The following is a 22658-nucleotide window of genomic DNA, read 5'->3' on the forward strand; positions in this document are numbered from 1 at the left end:
GTTACACCCCCACCTTTTAACCTCCATCTCCAACTGCTTTTCTTAAAGCAACTGCGATGCAACATAGTAGACATTTCAGAACATAAGAGCAACAAGAAAATGTTTTAAATACATAATATTAGAGAGCACAAGTGTTCAGGAAAACACCAAGTGGATTCCACTAGCTAATAGTCTGCTTAAAATTTATAAGCTGAGATAATTTGAGCTTTATCAAGACTTCTTTCATAATGCTCTATTTTTTTTTTTTTTTTTGGTATTACAGATATAGCTCTAACAAGCAGAAAGCAAAAAATTAACATAAGGATGTTGCAGGGATTCTGTTCTTGATTTGACAAGTACTCCTTGTGATTTCCAGCACACCAGAGCAGTGGTACATCCAGCAGGGTGTGTTTACAAAGCAGGGAACACTGCACCTGTCATCCACAGGATGCACACACAACATTCCCTGGAAAGCAGAGGAAGGACTAGGATATGTATTATTTATTGTTTCCATCATATATCCCCAAGACCCTCTGTCTGCTCTGCCTTGAGGTAAAGCTCCAGACACAACAGCCTGAGGCAGGAGGGGCTCCAGGATGGGATGTGCCAGGCTGCCCCCTCAGGACCTTACAGAAGCAAACATCCCTTTCCAGAGTCACATCCCAAGGAATTGTGTTCCACTTACAATAAGAAAATAACTTTCATTCTTCAACACATTGCTTCTTTATCATGTTTTTCTTATGACTTCACCTGTATTCAAAATACCATTTCTAGCAGATCTAATCTCAACCTCATTTCTCCCCGGCTTTCCAAGTTCCTTTCACTCTCTGCAGGCAGGTACTAAACACATCACCCTAATAAAGCCATTCAAGCCCTGATCCCAAACCACTCCAACAAGAGGGATGCAGGATAGAGATCAGCTGAGATATCAAATAAATAACAAATATAACTCAGCCAAGGCTACTTGATTTCCTCAAAGTCTACCTTGCAACATCTCTAATTGTTAAGCTTTATACTTTATTTCTATCTATTTTTTTAATATGAATAGACTTTTTCACCACAGCATACCAAGGGCAAAGCCCATCCGGGGGTCCATGATCTGTCACTATGGATATACTCACTGAGGTAAAATAAACACACTTAAAGCTCCCAGCTATTTAAGGAAGCCATCAGAGCATGAAGAAGTATCCTGGTTCAATGTTTCTTTGTGTAAAAAAATTGTTCAACAAGGCTTTTAATACGTACTGAAATGAGATCTGATAGATGTTCTTGCTGTTCAGTGTTGTACTACATCATGCTTTTATTAAATCTCATTTCCAGAGTATTTACCTAAAAACATTCTCCTGTTTATCTGCAACAGTGATGAATGAATCAAGAAATAGATTTCTTTGAATCTTTTTTCCTACAAAATGAAGCCATACTGGAAATACCAAAATCTTGTCTTCTCAAGGCAGCTCTGGAACTTCCTACTTGGAGTTACCACATACTGAAAACAAACCAGATTGATTTTATTATAATTAAGGGTAACTGGCTTCATCTTTCCACCTACATTTCCCATGGGTGTAGACATTTTCCTGCTCCTTCCAAATCTGCCCATTAACAGTACAAGATTTTGGCAGTGAGAGCTTCAGACTCCAAAGAAAATCAGAATAAAAGTAATATTCTACTAAAGACAGTAACTTTTTTTCTACTGAAGTCAACAGCACCTTGCGTCTACTAAAGCAGGCACTTACTAGGGACAGGGAGATAGACCTGATGTCAGCTTTTACAAAACTTAAAGAACTACAACTACAGAAGAAGTATCAAAATCAAAAGAAACCATATTTGGAAGACTATTTCATACTGTGTAAGAATTCCCAAATAGGTCTTGTTAATAACTATTTGTAAGTGCCTTGTCCTGCAGAAATTTTTTATTTTGTTGTTTATGCTTCATAATTCCTTAATATACAGCAGGTTTTGATATTTTGTGAGATGCTTGGTAACAAGAGAATTATTGGCAAAGCATAAATATGTTCCTAAACTCCATCTTCCTGGGTTTTTTTCCATTTTTCCTCCAAGCTTCAGGGTCTGTCAAGAAGTATCAAACATCTCATTTGTTTTCTGTAATTTATGCCAATTTCTTTTTTTCCCTTCCCCCTTTTTGAAGTTGTTCTTATGGCTTTCCCATGGAGTCTGGCTCCAGGAGCTACATGGGTTGGGACGTGAATTGAGAACTACAAAAAAAATCATTGAAAGACACAAATCTAACTAGTGGCTCATTTTACTGAAATTTATGTACAAGTATTTCAGAAAAGCCCTCAACTCATTTCATAGTCAACTTGAAGCTCCTTAGTGCTTTCCCTGACAGATTTCCAAAGGCAGGGAGCTGAAGCCCTTGCACAGAAGACAGAGAGGCATTACTGGAATAAAACCTCTCATAAGGCAAGCTCAGGCTCTTTGTTTTTGCTCAAGGTTTATTTGACCATTTCTAAGTGCACAGAGAATAAAAGATGTTTTCAGTTTTTGGCAACACCAAGACCTTTGAAGCAAAACAACAAAAGTAATAATTTATAGGAGGAATTATGCAAACTTCCAAACATTAGCAGTGTATGATTGGGGAGCTGCTGTGAAAAAATAATTTCACAAAATTCATGTCAGAACAGTTAATGTCATCATGCTTTTTATAAAAACAAGCTGCCTGGCTGTCCTGAAAAAACAGTCCAAACAGTATATAAATCATATCAGTTAAATATGAACTTCACAGCAGCTGCACTGAAATTCAGGACAGAGCATGTGTGGGACGAAGAGAGTGGCTTGACCATAGATCTGCCTCCAGATAAAGGCACTAAAAGCCTCCAGGAATTCCCACTCTGAGATAAGGATGGAGTTTTATGAATATTTATGATGATATGACAGATTTTACCACCAAACTGAGATCAGGAAGGAGCTCAAGAGCACATCACCTCTGTGAGTCACATTCCAGGCTCTCAGACTGGGTACCAGTAAAAGGAGGAATCACAAAGGAGGAAGTCTTTCCAAAGGCACAGAAACATCATTTCATCCTTTATAATATCAACATGCAGGAATAATTGCCATTTCCTTCAGCACAGAACTAAGGCAGGAGTGCAAAGTCAGTCCCATTTCTTACATCATGCTGAATCCTTCCCCTGTGTTTGGAGAAATGAGTGGTTGCTTATTCTGCAGGAATTTTCATCAGCAAACACACACGCAAAGACATCTGAAGCAGCACAACTGCTGCTACTGTGTGAATACATCCTGCTGAGGGCAAATTTGCATTTATACCTAGAGTAAAAAATATATAAACTAATCTTGACTGCGACAACTCCACACAGAATATATTCTCAACCACATATAGGTTTCCAATTCCAAAGACATTCAGTTTTAAAACAAGCCATCCCTCAAACTCTTGGATACCAATCACCAGAGCACATTTCCTCTTGGACAGACAGACTCTATTTAGGCAAACCAAACTCCTCCAGGAGACTGGAAGTCCTGGCACTGAGAAGTCAACAGATGTCAGAACCCAGTCTACAAGGGTTTCTAGGAATTCATTAGCCAGTGAACACCTGTAATGCTGGCACCAAGCATTAAACACACAATGCCATAACAAACCTAACTCAGAGCTGCTGCATCAGTTTCCTTTGCAATCAAGGGCATTTGACCACAGAACTTGACAAATTATTAAATAACTCAAATTACATCAACCACTTTCCTGCCCTTGTATGAAATTCTGCGTGTGGACTGTGGGGACCAAATAAAGCCAGAACCTTGCATTACAAGTTCAAAATTCCCACATGGAACTTGGCTCCCCAGCTCCGTTGCTACAGGACAAAGAGCACAAGAGTTATTAGGAAGGTGTCTGCAAGTAAAGAAACACATCTCTACCAGAGAACAACTTTCCCCCATAATATAAAGCAGCAAAAAGGATTTTTATTTAATTAAAACATCCATTTTGGCTTTAAACTTAGTAGAGGACAACACAGGCTTGCCTACATATTTATTTGTTTACTGACACAATGGAAACAAGTTCATGATTCAATTATTGACAGATGATCTACTATTGTGATGTAAATGCTTCTGTTCCTTCATTCTCCTTTGACTTCACAATAGAAACAACCTTCTTTATGCAATTTTGCTCATTTATCCATATATTGATCCAGTATGTAGAAAAATACTAGGACGTTTCTTTAATTTTTAACCTTCTCATATAAAAATCCAATTTAAAATTTTAGCTTTAAATTTAGCTCTAAATTTTAGCTTTACATCATTATTTTCACCCCAGTTTTAACTGTTGGGACATTTTTAATGACTTACCTTTCCCAATACTGGAAGACAAAGGCCCAAAACTCCTAAGTATTAATGGATTCAGTTCTTAAGGGTCCTTCATCTTCAAAGTGTATGTTAAGAAGCAGCTCAGTGACCATCTAGGAAATCTAACCACTACAATAATTTTCTATTCTGTATATTAACTAATAAATATTTTTAAGCCAAGAGTCTGATTCCCTACAAATACACCCAAACAACTTGGTAATCTAACTCAAGGATTAAGTCTACCAGCTTGAGAAATCTGGGCTGAGCTTCTCAGACAAAGAAATCCAGCAGGAACTTCAAGGAGTTCTCCAGATAAAAAGCAACACAATTACGGTTGAGATCCAGAAAATTTCATTAAATATTAATATCTCCTGCTTTGCCTTGCTCCTGCAGCAGCAGCAAAAGGATAAAAACACAGGCAGAAAAACCTGCCCAGCTAATCAAGTTGTAGGTGCTGGTTAAATCAAACTGACTCCTCTCCCTATATTTGGAGATCAAGAATGAGCGCCCTAAATTGCTGGAGCGGATTCTCTCCAAACCCCACAACACTCACAGATCCAAAGTGCTGGATGGCTCCCAAGAACTGGTAACAGGATGACAATTCCCCACCTTTCACAAAACACAAACCACTGATTTCGTTAGGAAACGACACATTTTGTTCCCAGGTACACAACTGATACAGAGCTGGGGTGACCAGAAAACAGCAACTGACCAAACCCTAAAGCAACAAGGCAGAAATAAAACCTCTTTATTCCACCTAAACACATTTACAACCCTTACAAGACTAATTAGAAAACAAACAGGGAGAACCCTAAGGAGAACCAATTACCAGAACAGAAAACTATGCATAAACAATTCAGGCCTTTATCTGCATGTATAATTTTAACACAATTACATTTACCACGAGCACATGGGACAAAAATGGTTGCATAGCTGCAGCTTTAACATGAACCATAAGCAGCTCAAAGCTGCCACATTTAAACAGAGCAGCTATACAACTCTGATGGAAACCTGGCTGAACACCAGACCCAAGCAGAAACACTAAAGAGGGAGCAGGGAGCACTTAATTCAGAGTAAGGAGTAGCTTTCCCACTCAGTTCTATGTGGATAAGCCTTTTTGTCTCTCTTCACCACCCTCACAAATCAAGGCTACCTTGCCACATCTCCAGTCCACTGCACACCTTAAGTGGCAGCTGTATGCTCCCAGCACTCTGCTGCTTGGTGGCACAATGCTGACTTAGGAACTCAGAAAAAAGGACAGACGAAACCTACAAAACTGGTTTAGAGCAGAGTTAAATGTGGCAAACAGTGAGTATGAAACAAGACCAGTGTGCCTAAATCTAAACAGATCAAGGCAGAGCAACAGCTCTTCACAACACCTGAGCTCCACATCTGCTGCTTTTATGCTCCAAACAGCCACAGTGTGCATCAACAGAATCAGAATCCCAGGATGGGTCAGGTGAAAAGGGACCACAGTGCCTAAGTCCATCATCCCAGAGCACACAACACAGGAGTGTATCCAGCTGGCTCTGGAACATCTCCAGAGAGGGAAACTCTCTGGACAAACTGTTCCAAGAAGTTCTTCCTCCTGCCCAGGTGGAATCTGTTCCTTCCTGTTCATCTCATGCCAGGGCTGGGCCCCGTGGAACAGAGCCTGCTCCTTGCAGACAGGGACACCCAGGGCTGAGGGCCCTTCCCAGCTCCCTCAGCCTTTCCTGGGCACAGAGATGCTCCAGGCCCTTTCTCATCTTCACAGCCATCGCAGGCTCTGCTCCAGGAGCTCCCTGTGCCATGCCTCCTGTCCTGATGATCCCTGGACACAGCACTCCAGATGTGCCTCCCAGGGCTGGCCAGAGGGGCAGGATTCCCTCCCTGACCTTTTGGGAATGCCCTTCCAGTGCATCCCAAGTCCCTTCAGCCTTCCTGGCCCCCACAGCGCTGCTGGTCAGGGACACCTTGGTGCCCACTGGGATCCCCAGGCCCTTCTCTGCAGAGTTGATACCCATCAGGTTGGCAGGAGAAGCCCATGCAGAATGAGGGCACCACCCCAAACCTCCTGAGGAGGTTCCTTGGTTACTGAGGAGTCTGTAGGAGGGAGAGGCAGAACAGCTCCAGTGTGCGAGGGGCACCAAGTGACAGGTGACAGGGACCAAGCCTTCCTTTCAATCCCCATCCTCATACATGGAAGAGAATCAAAGAACTGGGTACACTTTCCACTCCTGTGCTTCTATAAAAATCACTTTGTAGGCTGCTCCAAAGCAACAGAGCTCAAAGCTGGGGATTTTTATGTAAAATGTGATAAAGGGGACCTAAATCTGTTCCATAATGTTACTATGCAACATTCAAACTGCACCCTTTCCTGATATGTTTTTAAAATAAATCCAGTTTCAAAGAAAATTCCAGGTACCAAGCAATTACTTATTACTTACAGTTCTTCAGGGCACTTCAGTGAATCCTGGGAGAGATTGTGTTTGCTAAGGAATGCAAAACACTTCCCTTATGGCAAAATTCTTTCAGACAAAGAAACTGTTGCCGGCTAGAGAATACAAATCATCCCAGCTCATCAGAAGGATTTTTTGTAAAGCAAATTATTCTTCATTAATTATTACTTTATAGACATTCACCACTTTTAGCAGCTGTTTCACACAAATTTAAGTCTCTTAAGCCCTATGAAATAACACAAAGTAAATGATGCATAACTGTAAAGGTCACCTTCTCCCATACACTTTTCAGGAACCTCCAGTCAAAAACCCAGGACTTCAGTAAACCCTTCAAAAATCCTAAATTAGAAATTTACATTTTCCAGGAGTTCAAAGCATTTTGAATTACCAAGTGGGACTGGGCACCAAAAAGCCTTTTAATATTTTAGAACCAAAAAACCTCCCAAAAATTAAAAAGTTAAAGTTGATGAGTTAAAGACATTCAGGCCTGTCTCACTCTTCATCAGAAATCAACTTCATGATGAAGAAGCACAAACTCTTAAAGTATCTGCATATTTAAAATTCTTGTGTAACTTTCTTTTAACAAGCCACAATGCTCTGTCTGGCTTCTCTGTTTTACTGCCATGTTGAATATATTCTTTCCCTTTTTGAACTGATTGCTAAATCACATGGTTCTTCAAATGACTAGAAATTCCAGCCCGCTTGGTTCTTCAATGATGTTTGGAATTTTTAGTCCATTCAAGAAAATCCTGGAAAACTGTATTAATAAGGCACTCATGTGCACTCCAAAAATTAAAAAAATAATAAAGTATAGGATTACAGCATAACATAAGACATCATCTTGGTTCATCTTCCACAAATACAAACTAAAACAAGTTTTAAACACTTCTTGACTAGGAAAAAAAAAAGCTTTTATACTCTGGGGCTTCTCAGAATAAGCAGAAGATATCACAGAACTGAAGCTGTAACACAAGGGAAGAGGTTAATTTAATGAGGAGTTATATATTAAAAAGCAGTTAATAATTCTTAGCTGCTCTGTGACAAGAAACTTCCACGTCACTCACTGAATTCTGCATTCCTAGCAGGAATTAGTTCCATTTATCCTAAACAATTCATTGGAGCACTGGGTCTGCAATGGCAAGGTGGGAAATGCTTTTTTAAACTCAGAGATCTCATTTCAATCAAACCCTGAATGGTGTTTGAAAAGAGGGGGAAAGATTAAGAAATAAGACCTGGATCAAGTTTCTCTACACTGGCTGAAATTTCATTTTCCATTAAAGCTGTCAACCAGCTTTACTGAAATAAGTGATTTTAATTACACTTGACAACCCCAAAACTGCTGTCTTATTTGCAAAAGTCCTGTTCAACATCAGCCACCAAAAGAAAATCAATATTTCAACTCATCCCTTTTCTCCTGGCATTGATTTTCCTGCAAAGCAGATGGAAAGCAGCATTTTTGTAGGGGAGTTGCTGAGAGAAATATCTAGAAGGCACAAAATAGTAACTTCCACATATGCAAGTAGATTGACATCTAGTGTAAGAACACTGAACTACAAAGCCACATCAACAAGGATTAATTTAAAATATTTTTTTAAATTACAAAGAATCAAATCCTCCAAATACAAGCACTTAATTTTTTTTAATAGCTATACAGAATCAAAAACAATGTACCAGTGACTGAGGAAATGCAGCTTCCAGCAGAGGAGAAATGAGATGTCAGCTGTGAATCAGAACACCAAATCACAGAAATCAGAAATTAAGTGAGTTAGGAAGAACAAGGAAGAGGAATACAGGTCAGCTGGTCAAGGAGAAGCTTTTCCCACCTCTGGATAAGGTGAAGAGTTAGACACAAAGGCAGAATGACTGCACGGTTTAATTTTACAATTTATGACTGAAAGATATCTTTGATACTCCCATTTCTGCATTGCAGACTCAGAGTCTGATGAGAAGAGGCGTAAGTAGCCTCTAATCAACTGTGTTATTTAACACAATGAATAGGTAAAGAAAGTTTATATGTTGTAGAAAAGATAAACAAAAGAATTTTCAAAGTCATTCCACTGAAGATTGAACTCTTGTATCAGCATGATGATCCTAGAATTTCACATATTAAATTTTGGGCAAAGATGTTTTCATTCCTTTCAAAGGAATGAAAACATTTCAAAGACATCAAGAGCTTGTCAGCTTTTTACTCTGTCCAGTATTGGTGGCACTGGCAGAAATTTTGGACATCACCACATTTTCCTGGCTGTTTCAGCCCTCTTTTCAGGTTCCTGCCTGCAATAATTTCACAAAAGCAATCTCTAAAAAATAGTACCTTGAAAGCTGAGAGACAAGCATCCAAACAACTCATTCACAACTCATTTTCCATAATAATATTAGGACATCTCTCTGTCTCAAACCCAATGACTCATTGTGTCCTGATACCCTGTTGCCCTGAGTGATGATGAAGGTGAATTTTTTTTTTTTTTCAAAGTAAGTACAATTCCTCATCTTGCCACTGACCCAATGTGTTAATCATTACACAACTGACAGTTTGTGCTGTTGTAGATACGACCCAAGGGTTGTTTTGACTCAGGAAAATTCAGGACTCCAGGGAACCTCTGCACAATGAGTCAGAGGTGAGCCATGACTTCGGGATAAGCTCTGGAAATGGTAAATACAGCTGGAAAAATGAAACCAGGGCTGCTCCCAGAGCCATTTTTGCAAGGGCACAGGAGTGAGCTCCACTCTGAACCAAACTTTCCTGACAGTAACAACACTGTACACGCCAGGTCAGCTGGAAAACGGCTCCTTGGCACCTCTTAAACTCTACAGAGTTCTGAAGGGAAAGTTAAGGAGAACTTGCTCAGACCCAAAGACTCTTTTCAAGGCCAATTTCAAATGCATCCAGTTTTGCTCCTCGAGCCAGGGATTTTCAGAAACTGCAAACAGGCAGAACCCAAGGAAAAAAAGAAAAAAAAATCCAAACAATTTTTTTGTCCATTTTTTGTTTTGGGCTTGAAACCAAACAAGAGGAAATTAACTGGAGAAATGCCCAACACAGCTCCGTGACTACCCCAAGTAACTACTGCAGAAATACACTGAAAACAAGGCCAAGTTACATGGTTTTGGAACAAAACCCTTGTTCTGTTTTCCTTGAGTGTCTGAATTACATTTTACTTCCCTACCTGCTAAGATACAAAACCTCCACAGTCCAAAGACAGACTGCAGGAAATGATCCATCACTGATTCAGGATCTGCTTTTCCTCATTTGTCATCAGGATCACATTGAGGCTGATAACAAAAAAGGTAAGACTTAAATATATCATGGCCTTACTTTAATATAATTGTCTTATCTCTAGCATTTTTAATAAGGAGAGCTAGACACCAAAGCAGCAAAGTGTGCAATGAACCTGAACAGAGTAGGAAATACCTGGAAATTATTCATAATACTCTTACTATCTCCTTTTCACTAAGGATTAGTAATAATCCCTCATGCTCAGATTTATTAATCAACTGCCAAAAAATCATGAGACCAGCTGAAATCTGAGATAATTAAACCAAAATTCAGATGTTTGCCTGCCTCTAGGTTTTGGCATTATCTAAACAATGCAATATGGAAGGCTACAAACCTTTATCTAAAACAGAATTTCAACTCCTATAGAGCAGCTTTGTACTGAGGCCTTGGGCCTTGAGAAAAAAAAAAAAATCAAGTATTGTCACAAATGTTTTATTAGCAATGCAGTGAATCAGGATGCTATCACTGAGTCATTAGTGAATTAAACATTATCAGTGTGCCTGAAAACAGATTTAAAAACCACATTCCCCATAATTAGCTAAAACTAACCTCCTTTTCTAGACACATTTTTTATTCAGCAACTAAAACACACCGGAAGTTATTTGGTAGAACAACAGCCCTCTTGGCATGATTTCTTAAGCTACAAACCTTTCTCCTAGAGGAATTTAATTGTTAAACTTTCTTAAAAAAGTCTTTTCATCAAGACCCATAGGATTTGAAAATCCCCTTCCTGAGGCTTTATTTTTTTTATTCATCACTAGACAGTTTAAATGTCATCAAGACAGAATTTCTTTGTCATCCAGTCACTCTGCCACATTACAGTGGTATAAAATAACCAAAACTTCAACTTAAATTGCCACCAGAGGATCTTTCTTCCTGTCAAGCTGGAATGGAGCCAGGACACAAAAGTGCTCCTGTATTTCAGTGTCTGCTGGTGTCCAAACAGCTGCTCTTCCCTCTCCTGCAGAGGGACAGAATCACCAACAAAAATAGAAGTACCTAGTTGTCCTGCCTATCTTGTTCTCTGCTTTTTGAGCTGGCTACAGAACCAGAACTAATATTTTCTTTTATCCAGCATTTAGAGTGCTTCACCTTATTCCTTCCTCTTCAGCAAATCCCAGGAGTGCTGTATAAAAGCCATACAGAGGATACTCCGCTCTTGCCTAGACTAGGGGGAAATGTATCACAGTCCTTCCCTTTTGTTCTCCTGTGTTTAGATGTGACCTTGAGATGAATTCCAAAAGCCACTCGCACGTTCCCTGCTGATCCACTAAGAGCAGGGAGGCAGGCAGAGAACAGTGTTACCAACCACAGAGCTCCAAACAAGTGGCATCAACACTCCCTGGAAATGGACTGTGTGTTCCACCCTCGGGCAGCCCAAGGCACCTGTGTCCCTTTCTACACCAGCTTCCATGGAGGATTTGCCCAATCTTGTGACCAGCACAACATGCCCATTCTGTATTTTGAGAGTGTGGATCAGAGAACTTATTCCTACCTAAAGACAGCTGTTCAAAACTAACACTTGCTGCATACCAGGTATAACTTCATTGGCATCAACACATCATTGAATACAAACTCTGTCCTTTCCCTCTTCGTCCTCTGAGGTCCTCTCTAACAACAGCCACAATAAACAGGTGCCTGCCAGGAAAACCACCCTGCAAACAAACACTTGGCTGCCCTGGACAGTACCCCACATAACCCAAGAGGCTGCACAGTCCCTGCCTTCAGAGCTCTGGCACATCCATTCCTGCTATTCACTGGAAACACTGGGATAGGCAGCACAGATCACCTGGCCCAGAACAAAGAATATTTTATTTCTGTCCAGTCCCCCACATCTCAAAGCACACGCTGTGATTTAAACAGGCCAAAGGAGAGAGGGAGGTGTTTCCCATAACAAGCCAGGGAGATATGCACAGGCACAATCCCACTGAAGGCACCTGGACTCTGCACTCAGCCATCCATCTCAAGGTGAAGGTCACCCTTCTGGAAAGCCACATCAGCTGGAAAAACACTTAGAGAATTTCAGGAAGTTCTATTTTCAAACCCCATGGTAACACAGACCTCTTTTAGGCCTTTCTATAGGAGCCCATTCCCAGTGACTTGATCCCCTTGGGAGAAGACAAATTTCCATGCAGGACTCCAGCTAAAGCCATTAAGTTCATTTTTTATCTCCATTTGGGAAGATAATTAGGAAGAGGAGAGCTAATAACAGAGTAGTTTCCTCAGGGCAAAGGCATTGGGCAGGTCTCCAGCAGGAAGGATTTTCAGCACAGGTCCCAGCACCAAACCAGAGCTCCAGCATCCTCTCCCACGTGGCCAGAGGACATTTTAAGTCCCAGGCACCTCTGCCACCACCACACTGCTTCATGCCTGAGCCCCATGTGCTCCAGACTTGGCAATTCCCAGGTCTCCAGCAGGCATGGCTTGCTGTAGTCTGACAACTACAAAACTCAAGATGTTTTTTAATTCTATTTAACAACACCACGCAAAATATTTAGCATTTCTCAGAACATGTGACTCAATAAATATCAAGGTTGTCAGCCTTCCACACACTCCTATTATTCCAACCCAGACACATCCCATTTGATATTAGTAAAATATTAAACCAGACACCAAGTTAAATAGATTTTTGTTAGCCTGCATAACTGTGACTAAACTCAGGAAAAACATCAGCTTTCAAATGAGAATAGTACACAGTTCTAATAAAATACTGCAGGTCTGGGGTTTTTTAACATCCATCTCTGGGTCTACCAGCCCTCCAAAATTTGCTGTGTGTAGTCAGAGTGCATGGCAGAAAAATCCTGCTGCTGTTCTGGTCCTACACCAACACCCTCTAAAAGGATAATGAAGACAGCATCACATTTCAGAAGATATTTCCTGGAGGCCTGCTGAGCTGACCTTGTTTACAAGTACTCACTGAAACGATTAATTGCTTGTATGTTCCACTCCACACTGCATTTTCTGCCCATACTATCCATATGGACATGAGCCAGAACAAAAATTTCTATGTAATTATCCAGTTAATTATTATTAATGCTAGCATTTAAAAGAAAAAAAAAAAAAAAAAGCCAGCTGGCATATAACAATTGCTTCACTTCTGGTGTGAGAACTACAAAGGGCATGTTTGTATTTTATAGCTACTAACAAGGAAAGTTCAACAATTTTGTTTTGTTTTAAACTACAGGACCAGAAGAGCAAAGAACAGAGTGGTGAAGGGAACAGGGAACAACATGAATCCAGAGTCAGCACCAGAATTTCTGTGCAATTGAGCCAATGAGCTCCCCTCAGTACTAATTTACAAATGGAATCCTATAGCACATTCACATTCTCTGGCTCTATTCCTTAATTTACTATCTGTTTCTTAGTAGTAGGAATTTCATGTTGATAAAGCAGAATGAGGTCCTGACTCCAGCCTATCAGTTTTTTTGTTTTTTTTTTCATTGTACTCTTGAACATTTTGAGATTAGAAAGATGGATTTCTTCTGGACCTGGCAGAAAGCAACAGCTCCATCTGGGCCAGAGGAATCAGCTGATACAACAATGCAGCTGTGGGGCTTGCAGCAGTCCAAAAGCAGTTACTGGAAATTAAATAAGCACATAATATGCCCTGAAATTCTGGCCAGTGCTTCACTGACATTAGTTAACCAATGCACAGAGCCCCAACAATTTACAGGAAGAAACTCTGTTCCAAGGATTAGCACAGGACTGGATATCAACACTCCCACATTGCCTCTCAGCTCCACCACAAATTTGCCACGAGAGACTGTACTTATGCTGCTCTGTGCCCTAGTTCCTCCACATACAGCATGGGAATAATCCATGTGTAACTACTCACCAAAATTATCTTCAATTTTAATTCACACTTGCACTAGAAATTTTAAAAACAAGTATTCACCAAATTTTGTCTAAGCCCTCATTCCAAATTTAGGTAGTCCCTTTGTGGCTCTCAATTTCAGCTCCACTACAATGCCAAAAAGCAAATATGAACTCTGGTTTTTGAAGTTGCACTGCATTGCTGCTGATTTGGCATTTAGGACATCACAGACTGCAGTAAGAGCATCAACCCCCCCAGGCTGGGTAACAGCAGGTCCTGGCAGCTGAACTTCACACAAAACCACTCAAGTGTTGTGTGAGCTGGACAAGACAAATCTGGAAAACACAGAAATCCATGAGATCTTGATCACATCCCAACCAAGACTTTTTAAAACACAGGTAGACACAAGGAGTGATGTTTGTGATGAACAGCAAAGGTGTTTTCCCATCCCTGAGGTGGAGTGGCACTGCTCAAGCACTCTTCCAGCAAAGCAGGGAGCAGCAGCAAAATTCCACCTCTGCATGTACTCCCAACCAGAGACAGGTTACAGGTGTTATTCCCTGGAAAACTGATTTGCTGTAGGTTGAACAGATTCACCTCCAAAAGCAACTGAATTTGCAGTTTGCTGGGAGCCTTCACTCCAACAAAGGAGCTCTGCAGCCCTCTGACTGCCAAGGAAGACCTCAGTTTCCAGGCTCCAGCTCCTGGATCCACAGCCTGGAAAAGCAGGGCAGGTCAGGGAGATCTGAAACTGGCAGCAGGCAGCTGCTTTTCTCCACCCCTCCTAGAATACTCAACCAAACATTTTCCTAAACTCTTGAAATTTACCCTGCAAATCATCAACCATCTAAAATTAAAGATTATTTTAACCCTATCCAGACCAACATGGGGGTAGAATTGTGCTGCCTGAAAGTTCCTAGCACTGACATTATAATCTAATTTCAAGGAAGGGTTTTTGTTATACAGTGAGCAGGGACAGAGGCTCAGGATCAGCATTTATGGAGTGTGATGGTTTCAGGTGAGCTCCTCTATGGTACACCAAACCAGCTCAGATCCAGAAGTATGATGAATGAAACATCATTAAACAATTGCTGGGAGATCTGCAAACAGGAATGGATTGGGATGGGTTGGATGGGTTCGTTTTTTGGCACATATTAAAATTCTACAGCTCTAGAGAATAAAAAAGGGAAGGAAAACTCCTTGCCCAGGATCCTCTCCTACCAGAACATCCACTGTGAGGTCAAGGAAACTGCTCAAACTGAGTATCAGCTGCCCAGTTTTAAATTGGACATTAATTAAATTTAATGCCTGATTTATTCTTCCTAAGTTAAAAACCCTGCCTTCCCCTCCACCCCCCCCCCCCCCATGAAGTTCTGAACACTTGGCAGACTGATTTCCTTTGTTCCCTTAGCAGCAGGAAGAGCCCAGAGCATTCACAAGAGCAGAGCACAAAAGTGAACACCAGTGGAAAGCACTGAAGGTACACAAGCACAGCATTCATTATAGATGAGCCCAGCCAGCTGCTTCACCCCAGCTAGGGAAAAAACATCTCCAAGAAAACCAGCTTTGAAAAGAAAGCTTCTCATCCAGTCACAGAGTGACTACAGTAAATCAGCTGGAGAGCAAAAGGCTGACAGACCAAACCCAGGGACTTCTCCAAGTCATTCTCTCTAGAGAGACTTCAGGATCTCCCTTCAGAGGGGCCACATAAAGACAAAGACACCAAAACTAATATTAACTCTGCAGGATAGCTGGTGACATCCAGCACAGTTCAAGGGAAACATCTAAGGGCACCATCTTAAACAAATAAACATTGTATTTCTGTGGAGAGTCAGACCAGGGAATAGAGAGAGGGAGGAACTGGGGAAAAAGAACAAGGTAAAATTGAGTTATATAATCAAGATACCCAGAGAGACTTTTTTTCCTACTGCTGCAATGCTCCAGTAGTGGCTGAGAGAAGAGCAGCACCAGAAGCAATTTTGATTTTTCTGCTGTTGGCAAATGGAGTATCTCAAGCACACAAGTGTGAAACATACTCATTTTTGACAAAAACATGGTAAATAAACTGAACACAGCCTGCCAATGAACCAAAGCACAACAACAGTGATTAAGGAATAAAACAAAACATCAACAGGCTTCAGAACTCTTTCCCTATAAAAGCTCCCTCTCCCTTTCTGGCTAACATGGCATAAGGAATAGAGATTTTGCTTCCAGTCCTACATTCACCTGGCTAAGGAAGTGCTGAAGTCTCAGAGAAGATGCTTTTCACCACCACAACATTGAGAAGATCAGCAGCAGCAACAATCATGATTTGTGCATAATTACACCAGCAAATTCAGAACTGGATCCACCTCCTCAGCACAGGGCTCCTGGTTAAGTCTGCCAAACATTTTCCATTTGGGATACACCTTGGCATTCCTGTGGGAGAGCTCCTGCTGTACTACACACAAGATTTAATACACCTGGAGAACATTCCCTCCTGATTTCCCACCAGGAGCAGCTTCACCCACTTGTGGCACCCCTTTTGGGGACAACAGCAGCACCCTCACAGAGGTCTTCTCATCCTCACATTATGCAACTCTAATATTAGTTTAATGTTGCTTTCTCCTGTGGACTACAAACACAAACTTCCAGACCCAGAATAACACCCTTCAGATAGAGAAATGGTCATAACAGGCTTGTTCCCTGCTCAGTAATTTTCAAATATCAGCACACCAAAAGGAAAGCAAAAAAATTGCAGTTCTGAAGCTGTTCTTTAAGAGTCACATGAGTTGGTTTGTATGTTCAGAACTTGTTTGAAGCATCCCATCCAGAACAGGTTTCCAGGAAACCGACACTAAGTACATGTTTTTATTGATAATTACCAGTTTGTTGCCAAAGATCTATTTTTGACTGTGTGCACAGTTAGCCACCCTGCTAAACTAAATAACAAAAGCCACTAAAAATCCTAGTTTAAGCTGACTTTTACTCATTAATGTCTCTCTAAGTGTTGTGGTGGAGCACTAAAGACACATTAAACACTTTATTCAGCATAAAAAGCCAAATGAATGGCACTGAACTGTACCACATCCTACTGCATAAGCAATAACAGAACACCTTCACTTTGGAAATAAAGCATTACATGTGGCTAAATCATAACAATTATCAGCATTAAAGAATGCAAAAATGCTCATATAAACAAGAAGTTCCCAGTAGAAATCATGCATTACATTGTAAATTTTATTTTAAAATCAGTCTCCCACAAAGCTCAACCAATCCTTCATAGAACAGTTATTATGGTTTAGTTAAGATTAATTTTGAGCAGAAAGAAGCCTGACTTCCCAGTGTGGAAGAGAGGCACATGATTTCTAATTATGCAGTAAAATGCCTCAATTGAGTGTTCAAACAGGTCAACTTGCCTGTGTTTACAGTACAATCCAATACAGCCTTGAAATCCTTCCTGCCTCTAACTGTGCAGCCAGGATGCTGGAATTGAGTGTTCCCAGAGATACTCATCAGCAAAGCCAATAAAAATCTGGAATTCCATAGGAAAGTCAGCCTTGGTTCCTAACATTGCTAAAGGACTTGGGAGCATTAATGCAGCATCCACTAGAGACAGGAGAAAAGTGAACTGTCTTGCCCAACATCACATTCTGAACTTCCAACACAATGCAAAACGAACTCTGCTTATTCCAGAGCCAAAATCCTAGAAATTCAGACCTGTTTACATGCAGAAACATCTGGTAAATGCACTATAAACAAAACACTTCAGTGATAAGAAGAACTGGAAGCAGATACTTGATAAAGCATTCCAATTCCACACAGCTACTGTAAAAAAGAATCTACAAGGTCATGCAAGGCAGCTATTTTTATACTCCAGCAGAAGAAACAGGGGTGTGGAAAACTTTTTATTTTTGTGCACTATTCTATATCCAAAGACCCAAGCATGGCTAAAAGCTTTTGTGGTTTCAGGCATTGCAGGGAACAGGCACATCCAGTGCAGTGGAAAGCAGAGGAGCCGTGCCAGGAGGCCACTGCTATTTCTGGCTGTCACTGGTGGGCTGGGTGACCTTCAGGGCACAGGGACACCTCTTCCCTCAGCCCCTGGGGGCACACAGGGAAAACAGCCTTTTCCTTGCCCCAAGAGGGACAGAGGACAGGGGAATTCCCTTAGGACACTGCACAAGATGAGCCACTGGGCATCTGGGTTTGTGCTGGAAGCACATGCAGCCCTCCTTCAGATAAACAGCTCACTCACTTTATTCTCAGTAACCAAGAGCTCCATGTTCTGACTTACCTGACCCATTCCTTGGCTTTTAAGCAGTACAGCTGCTACAACAAATTAGCTCATTCATCTAATTTTATATGACTAAAAAACCCCAAAAAACAAGGTTTACGGTTGTTTCTCCCAGGCCATCATCAGTAACAGCTCAGTAAATTTCATTTACAGGACCAATAACTACAATAATTCACAATTTAGATTGTCAATTTTAAGGAATAAATAACTTTAGAGAAGAAATTAATACCTCAAACATTCAACATGAAAAGAGAAACACATTTACAATTTTATTACCCACAAAAGTTATAGCCTAATTTAGTTTTCCAGCATATACTAGTCTTACCTTTAAACAAAAAATATAATCAAATATTAAAAACCTAATATTATTATATTTGGAAATACACTGAATTATAAAATTTCCATCATATTTTCCTGTCATTTGCTATTGATTCACCGAAACACTATAAATCACCTTTAGCAGTGATTAATGTAAAAACTGTTCTTCATTACCATCATAAATGGGAACAAATCTAATACCTCTCACTGGTTTGCATTTTAACAAAGTTAAAAAAATATTTTAAAATATGATTTTCATTTCCTTCAGCCCTTTCTCTAAAATCTGTCACTGTCAGCTTCCTAAGAACAGCACATCCCAGGAATATTTCAGCCATCCTGCAGGGCACCTCTCTGCCTCACTGAGAAGTCCGTGTGCAAATAAATGTTAAGGATTCTCCCAAACAATAGTTCTAGCTAGATCAAAATACTTTTAAAAATATATCCTTTTAAAAAGGAGAAAAATCTCAAAACACTGACTAAAATCTGTTCACTTTATAACTAAACATCAACTGGGTACCAAGATCTAGAATTTTTTTTCCCCACCAGGTATCTTCAGTAGCATTTAGCTCCATTTAAGGGCCATTCTCTGCAACCAGTTAAAAAATTACATTGGGGAAAATGATATTTATTCAATGCCACTTGGTACAGACAAGAACCTTGGCCTACACCTGATTACTGAAACAATGACAAATATGATAATAACAATACAGAGTATCATTCTTCTCTTCTACATGGTAAAAAACTAGATTTTTCTATGCATTTATACATTATAGTAATTTAAATCTTGTGTCAGTTAAATCTTGATTCTTAACTGACATTGGTAATAAAAATTACAACATTCAAATGAAATTAGCATTAGTTTCCTAATTAAAACCTACTTCCAAGACAAGCCATCTATATTTAGAACTCTGCCTTTCTCTAGAGACAGGAAGAACACTCATTGTGCTGTTACATGCTTGTGCTTAAAAAATACCCTAAGATTTCACATTTTCAAGTGTCAGCCTGATTTGACCTTGGATTTTTGGAGTAAATTCTGAATTTGGCACTCTACAAAGACTCTTATCTTGCCTTTTTAATGGATAACTTAGCAATTTGTCATTGAAGCTTAAAAAATTCTCCCAAGAAAGCAACTTCCAGCCTGTCAGTGCAGGTTGCTATGGCAACAACCACCATGACTACACAGAGCCCAACCTTATTTAATGGGTAAAGTGGAAGAAATAGCACAAGATAATATAATGAAAAATCCTGTGGTGTGAGTATTCCTGAGGAAAAATAAAACAAAGGACTAGACTCCTCTGCCCCATTTTTTATCATATTTTTTATGCCAGTTCATACCTTGGCTGGCAAAAAAAGGCCTCCACTTTACCATAAAACCTTATTATGTTACAGAAATGGTGCAGCTCTGCTTCTCTTGGGACTTGACAGGTCAAACTCTCTGAAAATGAGCTTTTATTACCTAAGGGGTGTGATCTGTGTGGAGCAGAAGCAGCAAAGGGAACAGGACTATAACATACAGTGAGGAAAAAGATGGAGTCTACCATAAGTCTAAAAATAGATTCCCTGCAAACAGAGCATGAATGGTTGAGGATCTTCAGAACTAACAGCTCCATCTAGAGTTAAAAACCAAGGGATACCAAAACAAGCTGACAGGTAAAAGGGTCTCAAGACTTCTTAAAAACACCCTCTAAAACATTCTCCAAGATCTCCCAGTTTAAGAATTTGCTTTAAAATACTTTACACAAAAGTCACCTAATCCCTGAGAACCTAGAAGGCTTTCATTAAAACCAAACTGAATGCAAAATTGAAAGGAAAATATCTCGAAGTGCTCATCTATCCCTTGGGCTTCCTGCAGCACAGTGACATTCCCACTGCAGTCTGGGGAGGTTGGTACATTTTGCCAGTTTTTAGTGGGATCAAGATTTTAGCACCACAGAATATCAAGGAATCAGCCTCCCAGCACTTCCAAAGAAATTCATACTCATGTTCAACACGAAATGAATGGCCCAATCAGGGATACAACTTCCTGCACACGCAGCACCTCCCAGGCCCCAGCTGTTCACACTTATTTAAAATGTAACACTGCTTTCTGCAGAGGCAGGAGGCCCCTGCTCAGCTGTTTGCTCCAGAGCAAACTATTTTGCATGGCACCTCCCAAAGTAACTCAGCATGACTACATTTTATGTCTGCTTGTTCTCTTGCTCCTCCTAAGTTATATCTTACCTTGCAACCTGCACATAAAAACAAATTACACAAAGCCAATGCTTCTTGAGGTTGAGCATGCACTGGATACATTGTGGCTGTGCCTCCCAATATGATAACTGATACAAAAATAGAATTAAAAGGGGCAGAAAATGGGGAGCTGCTGGAAAACCATTGAGTTAGAGATCTGCTGCATTCCTGCTCCAGAACAAAGGCAGGATTTGTGAGTCACTCCATGCTTCTGGCAACACTGGAGAGCCTCATGGGCTTTTCCCTTTTTTACACTTTCCCTCCCCTTATCATCCTCTCAATCCCTTTCTCCCTCTTACACTGCTTTGCCTATTTACCTGTAGGACACCTGTACTTTCCAATGGCATCCCTACTCCTTTTAGTCCATGTTCTTGACTCTATTTAGCATCATAAAAAGATAAATATTGTTTAGGACAGACCAAAACACCTTTACTACTTCCCCCTGAAGTACATTAACATTAAAAACCCAGAACCAGCAAAACAACTAACGACAAATTTCACCATCACCATGTGATTTTTAATCTGTTCTGTGCTTGATGTTAAATTGCAAAGCTGGGGCAAGTGTGAAAATACTGGTCTAAATGACACTGCACAAACTGCTCTGGAAAGACTCCCACAGGGTAACAAACATCACCAGGAAGCTTTCTTGAAATATCTGACTACTGACACATGCATTTCTTCCTCTGCAGAGTGTTTGGCTTCCTTGACCATACAGGAGCTACAAATTTTTAACAAGTGTCATCAAAGTGTCTTTATGTCCTGAAAGCTAAAATACAAACTAGAACATGCATAGGCAGCTGGTAATGGAATTTTTTCCTGGTGATTTATCACATTTGGAATACAAATATATGTTTAAGGTTACTGGTTTGTATCCATTTCCCACTGCAGAAGCAATCCTCCTTTTGTTGTTTTGGTTTTTAAATAACACTTAAATCTGAGAACACAGTGTCATGGATCCATAGCATTATTAAAAAATGCTGAAAAAAAACCTTTCAGAAGCTCAAGACCATTTTGATCCATGATTCACTAGTACCAGCAGAGAGAAATAAAGGTCTTTCAAAGGAGCAGTTTGTACACAAGAGTTCCCTTTTCACACGCAACCTCACCAAGTTAATGACAAAAATAAACTCACTGCCTTTTCCATACATTGGAGAGCACAGAGGGCACAAGGAAAATGCTTCCTATTTCAGAATTTTACTCCAGGACCCCAAATTTAATAATCCATGCATCAAAAACCACACTTGGACTTCACATTGCCACGTTATTCTCATGTCAGGGGAACACTTTGATTTCCAACATGAAATAAAGGAGAAGCAACTGAAAACAACTTTTTATTTCTTCTGGATCTGTGTTTTTAAACAAAAAAAGTAGGACAAAAAACAGTAAACAAACCCTGGTTTCTTATGTGGTCAGTTTCATGTTCCAAGTTAAATAAAAATGTGTCACCAACACTGAAATTTACAAAACATGAAGAGCTCTGAATATTAAACTCTTTTAAAAAGTGCAAACTTGATATAAGAAAAACCGTGGTATTTCTCTGGCTTTGTAAATGTTTTGCAGCCCAAGATAAGAACCTCACGTTAAGCACAAAACCAAGGAAAATGACTGGAAATTATTTAAGTCTCCTGACTAGAATGTGCAACACTTCTGCGTGCACAAAGCCAACCTCTCTGCATCCAAGTTCAGTTTTGAAGCAGTTCCTGTATGGGAAAGTGTTGGCAGAATGTGCACTGCTCATTTCCCATCTAGAAAAGGAAAGCTCTGCCCTCACTCATTCTTTGTTGAGAGAACAAACCCCTGAAGGATTTTTTGAAGTTCCCAACAATCTCCCTGTACACAGTTGAAAAAAAATGATAGTTGGAAGTAACTCAATCAGGCTTTGTGTTTTTCCAGGCATCATTTCCTCAGTGATAGCTTTAAGCTCCTGGAAACTGGCAATCCCGTAATGAAAATTATTACCCATTCTTTAAAAGACACCAAAATACTTCAAAACTCATTTCCAAATGGCAGAGA

At 40.2% G+C, this 22658-nt stretch overlaps 1 protein-coding gene across 1 annotated transcript in view; it reads right to left on the reverse strand.

Moving 5' to 3' along the window:
- The window catches only part of ACYP2 (acylphosphatase 2), a 32945-nt gene that overhangs the window by 7430 nt on the left and 2857 nt on the right, over nucleotides 1-22658 (reverse strand). The window lies entirely within an intron of this gene.

This window comes from Pyrgilauda ruficollis, unplaced genomic scaffold (genome assembly GCF_017590135.1).
Source record: "Pyrgilauda ruficollis isolate IOZ18807 unplaced genomic scaffold, ASM1759013v1 scaffold31, whole genome shotgun sequence".
In the NCBI taxonomy this organism is placed as follows: domain Eukaryota; kingdom Metazoa; phylum Chordata; class Aves; order Passeriformes; family Passeridae; genus Pyrgilauda; species Pyrgilauda ruficollis.